Below are 8076 nucleotides of genomic sequence, written 5' to 3'. Positions count from 1 at the left end.
ATCTGGCAGAACTGTCCTGTTCCTATACCTGGACTCATTTCTGGCTCCTCAGATTAGAATCCAAGGCCTCACATCATGTTCAGTGTTCCAGCAAACTTTCCCCTAGCAATTCTCCTTCTGAACCGTCCATTAGACCAGTGGTTCTCAACCCATGGGCCATGACCCCTTTGGCAAACCTCTAGGGCCAAAAAAATTTACATTACGATTCATCACAGTGCAAAATTACAGTTGTGAAGTAGAAACAAAAATAATTTTATGGTTTGGGGTCACCACAACATGAAAGACTGCACTCAAGGGTTGCAGCTTTAGAAAGGTTGGGAATCACCTCAGTAGAAGCACCCGTGTCTCCTTGTTATCCTCATGTACCCACGACACATGGCTGCCTGAGGGCATTTCTATGTTGGATCTTTCTGCTTCCACAGCTTCTGCATCCTGAGCACCGGACACAAAAGGGGTCTAGTAAGAGCACAATACCTGTTACATAAACGCATGGATTATTTTTGAAACATCTCCTAAGTTAATTTGCTTTGTTGCGAGAAGAGACTTCTACATTGTTCTTTTAGAATAGAAGCCGAGGCGACGCTTGATGATCAATGCCAAGTGTAAACATGATCTAGACACAGAGTTTAGCGATCGATATGATTCAAGCTGCAACTGTTGGACCACCCTAAAGGAAAATAAGTAATAAAATGTTGGATGAGAAACATCTAGGAGTGGTGTGTGTGCTGGGTTTTTAGACAAAACATTTGAAGCATAATCCATGAGAGGAAAAAAATATGGTAAGTTGGATCGCACTAAAATTAGAAACGCACTGTTGAGAGGATACAGTGATGAGCCAAAGTCTGAGAGAAAATAATTGCACAGCACTGCTCTTAAGAAAAAGAAAACTTGCTTCAAAAATACACAAAGGATTTTTTAAAACCTAACGCTATGAAAGTAAATAACCCAACTTAAAAACTGGAGAAAAGACCTGAATAGACAGGTAAGGAAAGAAGAAACTGATGGGTCAAAGATGCATATTAAAGGATTCTTGCATCATTTATATCATGAAAGAAACACTAGTCAGAGCAGCAGATACCACCTACTCCTTACCCACTAGAACGCCCTGAGTCCTTTAGGCTCCGGGGTCTTGAAGGATCTGGAGCAACAAGAATCCCCTGCTGTTGCTGGTGGGAGTGGCCATGCTCTGGCCACTTTGTTAGAGTACTTGTCAGTGTTACTGACAGAGTTAGTTACCTACCTTACTGTTAGCAGTTCGTAGGGTTAGAGTCACATTGTTCACAATTTCAGTGCTGCAAACTAACTGGTAAGTATGCATGATTCTAGAAAGGGGTTTCTTTCCCTAGAAAGTAAGTGTCATTTTTGCCTTCAGCCTTCCTTTCCGAGGCATCCAGTCATTGTCACAGTGACAGCATGAGAGTCTAGAGAGTCACCAGGCATCATCCCTTTACTTCTGAATGGAAACACTAAGAATACAAAGGCACCAAGTTGATGCTGGAGATGGCGAGGCCTCATTGTGGTGATCAGCCTGGGACACGTTTGTTTCCAGATCAAATTGTTAGCAAATGTTGGGAGCTTCACACACTTTAGAATCAATGTTAAAATTGGAGAAACTGAAAACCAGAAAGAGGTGAACAAAAGCCTTCTTTAGGAAGGATACTAACTAGTATGAGGGGGTGAGAGATATGAAACTTTCATTCAGGTCTACAATGTATCTCGATCATGTCCATCCCCCACTCCCTACCTCCAGCTTCCTTCATCCTTCCTACACCTATCACTTCTCCCTCCCAACTTCAAGTAATTTTGTTTCTTTTTTATAGCACACTAAGCTCAGTTAGTGGTACCCATATGCTCACATGTAGGAGGCAATCCATTGGATCATGGGCAACTCCCAATGGCTAACCTCATTTCAAAGAAAAGCAATCCCCCTTCCTTAGCAGCTACCAACTGCCATAAGCTCTTCAGCTAGAGGTGGTACTAGACTTTATTTGACTTTTGGAGGTTGTATGTGGGTATCATATTCTATGTTACCATATTGTCATATCCCAGGTTAACCTATTCACACAGCTATGGCTGCTGTGAACTCATGAGCTTCACAGCCAAGTCCTTTCTAGAGGCCAGCCTCTCAGGACTCCTCCCTATCTTCTGGCTTTTGCATTTCTAGTCAATTCCCATTGGGCTTAGCTGCTCATCAAAACTAGATGGTAAGACCCTACTACTGAAGACTCTACACGCTTTGGTCACAGAACATCGAGAAATCTGTCTTGAACTGAGCAGAAAATTCTCCTCGCTGGCTAGCTTTCATGGGGACAGAAAGTGCCATGCTGGTTTCTGGAGAAGAAAAGACACTGACAGCCTTACCCAGACCTAGTATGACCTGTCTGTCCCTCTGTGTGTGCCCACTGAAATAGTAGTACAAAGACTCTTCTGTTCATGGGGTTAGATAGCCACTCTCTTGATTGGACTGTAAGCTGGCTCCATTGGAAAATAGTTATGCCTGGTACTGTACACATGACCAGAGTCCATGGCTAGAAAAGCTATAGGCTATCGAAGAGAATCTGTCGGTGTTGTTTAGTTAAATGGCCACACTGTCAGCCTCCCTTTTAAATATTTATATTTGTATACACAGAATTGCTCTGCCCTCAACCTTCATCAGAGAAGCATCTTGTTGCGCAGTGGAGTAATTAATATAGAGACTCCTACCTGTTAAAAACATGGAGAATAATGGCCTCTGGATGTGCCGGCATCCATGGAATGGGCCTATCGACCCTCTCTCCCCCACTAACACTCAAGCAACATCTCCAGAATAAGTACTGAAAAAAATGATCACCTTGAAAAACCCAGTGTAAAAATGGACACAAGCAAGGTTAACATGCACGCTGAAGTCATTAACTAAAGACATAACCAATGAAATGGGCACACAGTTCTAGAGCATGAGCCCGCAACTCACCTCCTGTTATCATAAAGGAGAAAGCATGCCTTTCCCTTGGGGAGGTTTCCCATCACTACCTCATTCATATAATAAATTCAAGCCTTGCTAGCCATCACATAGCTTGGAAGTATGTATTTCACAGCATGAAGGACACAAAAAGTGCCCACAGTTACAAGGTATCTTTGCCAAAAATGTTTTAGCACAAGTGCACAAAGTGTCCAGTTCTCACCTTCCGGGCTGCAGCAAATGTGGCGTGGGACCAGAGTGGAAACAACAGATGATGTAAGGGGTGGGATACTCTGTAGCGTCTGGTGAGAACGCTGTAAACAAAAGCCAATGTTATAAATTGAAAAGAAAAAGTAAAGACAGGGAAGAGGTGGTTCACCCAGTAAGGGTGGAGAGTTTAATCTCTGGAACCCAAATCATGCAGGGTGACAACTTACTCCAATTCACATACACATACACACACAATTAATAATGATGATGATGATGATAAATTTTAAAAATATTTTTTGAAGAGGTTGGCAATAGCTTGGTGGTTACCAGCATTTACTCCTCCTCCTCTCCTTCCAGTCCCAGGGAATCTGATGCCCTCTCTGAACTCCATGGAACATGGCACAAATGTAATACTCAAAAATATATGCAAGGAAAATTCATATATGCACAAAATAATTTTAAAGTAGATTTAGAAAAGAAGTAAAAAAGAGAATGTGATGGTTATGTTTAGAGACTAAAAAACCACCGGGCTCTCGAAGCAAGTGATTAGATTCTGGGACAGGAATTAAGCAGGTGAGAGCCGTTTTGTGGCTAGTTGGGACAGTTTGAACAGCAGCTCTTAGATGACACAGTGGAGTCCCTTTTCCACCTTTGGCACCACGGTGATATTGAGGCTCATGAAATATTTAGGAGTCAAGAATGTCATTGCATATGTGCCACTCAGCTCCCGTGCTTCGGAAAAACTGCACAAAGAGAACAGATACATAATCTCAATGCACACGTAAATGCACATGTAAATGTGCCGGACCATGGGTGGAGCAGACTGTTCAAAGTTGGTAAAGTAATTGAAGGTACGCAGTTGATCGTTTTCGCCTTAAATAATGCCCAATACAGAATACACAAAAGATACAGAATACACAAAAGAACTACGCAAAGAACCTGGGCCTGTAGACTAAATGCTATAATCCACAATGGTTTGCTAAAGTTGTCTTATAGTCACCCCCACCCCTCAATCTGTTATCTTGTGGTGCAGCTTAAAATTATAGACACGAGGACAGCTCATCTCTAAACACAGCTGTGTTCTGCTCTGTCAGTAGAACAGCGATCGCTTGCTGTATTACTTTTAAATTTGCTATAGTTTAAGAATGCCTTCAAAGCCTGAGTGTGTGTGTGTGTGTGTGTGAGTGAGAGAGAGAGAGAGAGAGAGAATGTATGTTTGTGTATGTGAGACAGAGAGACAGGCAGAGAGAATGTGTGTGTGTGTGTGTGTGTGTGTGTGTGTGTGCGTCTGTGTGTCTGTGTTTCTGTCTCTGTGTGTGGTGGGACACTCTCATTATGTTCCTCAGGCTGGCTTCAAACTCTCCGCCACCATCTCACATCAGTATCTAGAACACTAGGATGACACAGACAAGCATTCTGTGTACTCTCCCTTAGCCACACCCCCAGCTCCTGAGGCTGATCTCTGCCTTCACCACTATATTCCCACTGGACTCTGGGCTGTTGGAAGGGGCATTGGATTTGGCCTGAGGGCATGGGATTGAGGGATGCCAGCTGCATGCATAGATTTCGCAAATCAGCATAGGCCAGCCCATCCAGAGAAGCAAACAAGCAACCATGGAAAGTGGGCCGAAAATAGAAATCATGTGTGTCTCAAAATGTCAGGAGAGCAGGTGGGTGCCACAGGTGTGCCTCAGCCCTGAGAGCTGCCATTGGTGCCAAGTGTGGTCAGAGCACTGGTCTTGGGTGAGGAGCCACCTGCAGAGGGGGATCAAAGCAAGTTTGAAGGTTTGGCTTCACAGATGTTTTCTTCCGCCTTTACTGGCTCCCTCCCCAACCCAGAATTTAAAGTCAGACATCTAATTGTGTAATCCCTATAACTTGGGGACTCGTTCCTTCTTCTCAGCCCCCTTATGAAAACATGAATACACTCCAGCTTTCCAGAAGCTCATACTACTCCTGTTTTGAAAACTTTCTGTCAGTCTCACTCCCTCAGCCTGGCACCTGGTAAACAACAACTCTTTTGCAACTTTCAAGGCAAGTTCGTGGAGAACACAGGAGGTGAGGGCAGCAAGGGGGTAGGAGGATGGAACGTAGGGGTTTCTCCTCTGCCAGCAGATTTGGGGTTCTTTTAGCTCTGGTTTCTTATGACTCTAGGACTGTGCATGGAAGTTTCACAAGACCTAGCAATGCACAACACGTCTACCCCATTCCACAGGCTCAGACTTATTCCAACATTTACTTGCATGAAAAACTTATGAAAATATCCTAGGCTGCATGCTCATGGAAGAAGACGCAGTTATGGGTAATAACTGAAGAAGAGTCTCTGAAGGGTCTTGGGATGCCTAGGATGTCCTGCAGCTCCTGGTCCTCCTGCTTCTACATGGAATGCCTGGGACAATGGCATGGCAGGTCTGTACCACACTGGTGCCAACAAAGGGCTTTTTGTGCCTCAGTCTGAACCCACTTGACTGTACTCTTCTATTTGAGACAGAATCCTGGATTTCTGTCTTCAGGGTTTGTCAATTACCTCTGCCTCCCCCGAATGCTGTTAGTATCTGTCTCCATCTTTGCACCTAACTTGTGACATCTTTCCTGCTAGACTGTCAGCTCCCAGAAATCAACGACTGTATCTTCATCTTTCTATTATGCTCATGATGGCAGGAGTTGAAAAATATATACTTACTAAGTGGCATAGTAATTAATTGATCTGTAATACAAAAGGGGAGAGAAAGAATTCATTCTATAAGATGGATTCTGAGGTTACATCTAAAGAGATTCTGAGGGAGCCACACATGTAATCAGCAAACTGAATTTGATCTAGAATTCTGATTGATAATTATTTTGAAATGATGTTTAAAATGCTGACACATATAGATAAGCATTAAGTCTTTTGAAATTAGTCTATCGAGGTATAAACTGACATGCAAATAGGTTTTGTATGGGGGCTGTGGACCTAACTCAGTCGGTGAAGCGTTTGCCATGTAAGCAGCAGAACCTTAGTTTAACTCCCAGCAGCTATGTAAAAAGGGAGGAAGAGGGGGAGGAGGAGGGGAGGGAGAGGAGGAGGGGAAAGAGGTAGGGGTGGTGGTGGAGAAAAGCATGATAGAGCCCATTTGCTTTAGAGGAAGAGAAGCAGATCTTTGGAATTTGCTGGTTTCTCAACGTGGCCTAATTGGCCAGCCCCAGGTTCCAGTGAGAGATTCTATACAAAAACCAAGAGGGAAGTTTTATATTCTATGCACAATTTAATGAGTTTGAAGATAACTTGAGATCCATCGACTTCAGTGGTTCTCCACCTTCCTAGTGATTCCCCGTGTTGCAGGGAACCTCAACCATGAAATTATATTCATTGTTATATCATAACTATAATTTGGCTACTACTATGAATTGTAAATATCTGATGTATAGAATATCTGATGTGAAACTGCTATCAAAAAGTCATTTGAACCCCAAAGGGGTCCCGACCCACAGGTTGAGAACCACTGGTCTAAGTCGTTTACTAACTCTTGGTTAATGCAGTTATAGTAAGATGTATATAACTAAAGTTTGTTGAGCTTTGGTAAGTGCCAAGATATAATAGGCACCCAAGTAAAAATTTAGGACATCTCCATCCAAGAGCTCCTCTGGTTCCTTTCTGGCTGACTTTATCCACTACCTCCAAGCCTTGGAAATCACTGATCCTCTTTTTGATGTGTGGATTTGCAGTTTCCAAGAACTTACATAAATAGAACAATACACTTTGTAGCTTTTCTACAAACTGTATTGTTCTAATTTCCCTTGAATTAGTACAATGTCTTTCTCAAATGGTTTCTTTTCCATCTTTCTTCAGTCCACCAGTAGTATGTCCCACCCCACCCCCTAGTCAGCTTCTCATCTTCTCTCACAAATAGACCTTGGGATATTACCAGCTTTATAATTTTAGCATGAAAATAGGTTTACTGTGACTGTGTACAGATGTCAATGAAACACAATTGTGCCTGTTGGTAGAATCCTTTCCATTTGGACAGTGCGTTCTCCAAACTTATGATGAATGGTTTCATGACCTGTATCCAGCTTCTGGAATCTCTATCATCAAGTTCTCTGTAATTGCCCATTTACAGCCACTTTAAAGGCGATGTGTATTTTGATGCTCTTGAATGTTAGACACACAGGAGACAGTAAGAGTTAAGCTGTGTACTTTTAATTTGAAGGGAAGTAAAGAAGGAAGGGAGGGGGGAGGAGACGCCATTTCTACCTACCCCACGCTATGTCTTTCTTCAGCTACAAATCACCGTCAGGTTCTAACCTTTCTTCCTGCCAAGCTAAGGTCAGCCCTCCTTAAAGCGTTCTAACAGGACGTTAGAACTTTAAAGTGAAATTTACCGCAAAGGCTAGAGACGAGGAAGAGCTAAGTGGTTGACAGCAATGTCTACAACAACCAGGAAAATATTTTAGAAATTAATATTGTTAACCATACCTTTTTAGGAAAAAAAAATCACGTGTAAAAATACAAGGTAGGTCACTTCATACTGATTGAGGGCAATCTAAGTACTAGAACCAACCAGTAATCCTGGGTGCATGGGCCCCAAACAAGGAACAACATCTGAACCATAGCAGTCTGCCTTCCCAGTCTAAGACAGCTTACAGTTGGTGTCCAGTGATAAATATCTACTCATGTTTTCTACACATACTCGTCTTCTTGTTTTTAAAATAGATATTTCTGAGTTATGAAGACTACATCTTATGGTGTATTTTTCCTTTTGACTTTTTTTTTTTTAGAACTATATAAGGAGTAAAGTAAAAAAGATGTCTTAGGAATTATTGACGGGAAGAAGGAGCTAACACATGTGAAAGCGGATACAAGCCTCGGCTGTGGGTACCCCTGCTTTCCCATCCTGGCAAGTGGAAGGAGTATTGGTAGCTCCATCCTGCTGCTCACCTGAGAGCTG

Source organism: Mus caroli, unplaced genomic scaffold, assembly GCF_978045245.1.
Source record: "Mus caroli unplaced genomic scaffold, Mus_caroli_1 scaffold_7, whole genome shotgun sequence".
Classification (NCBI taxonomy): domain Eukaryota; kingdom Metazoa; phylum Chordata; class Mammalia; order Rodentia; family Muridae; genus Mus; species Mus caroli.
Note: the sequence above shows the minus strand (reverse complement) of the source record.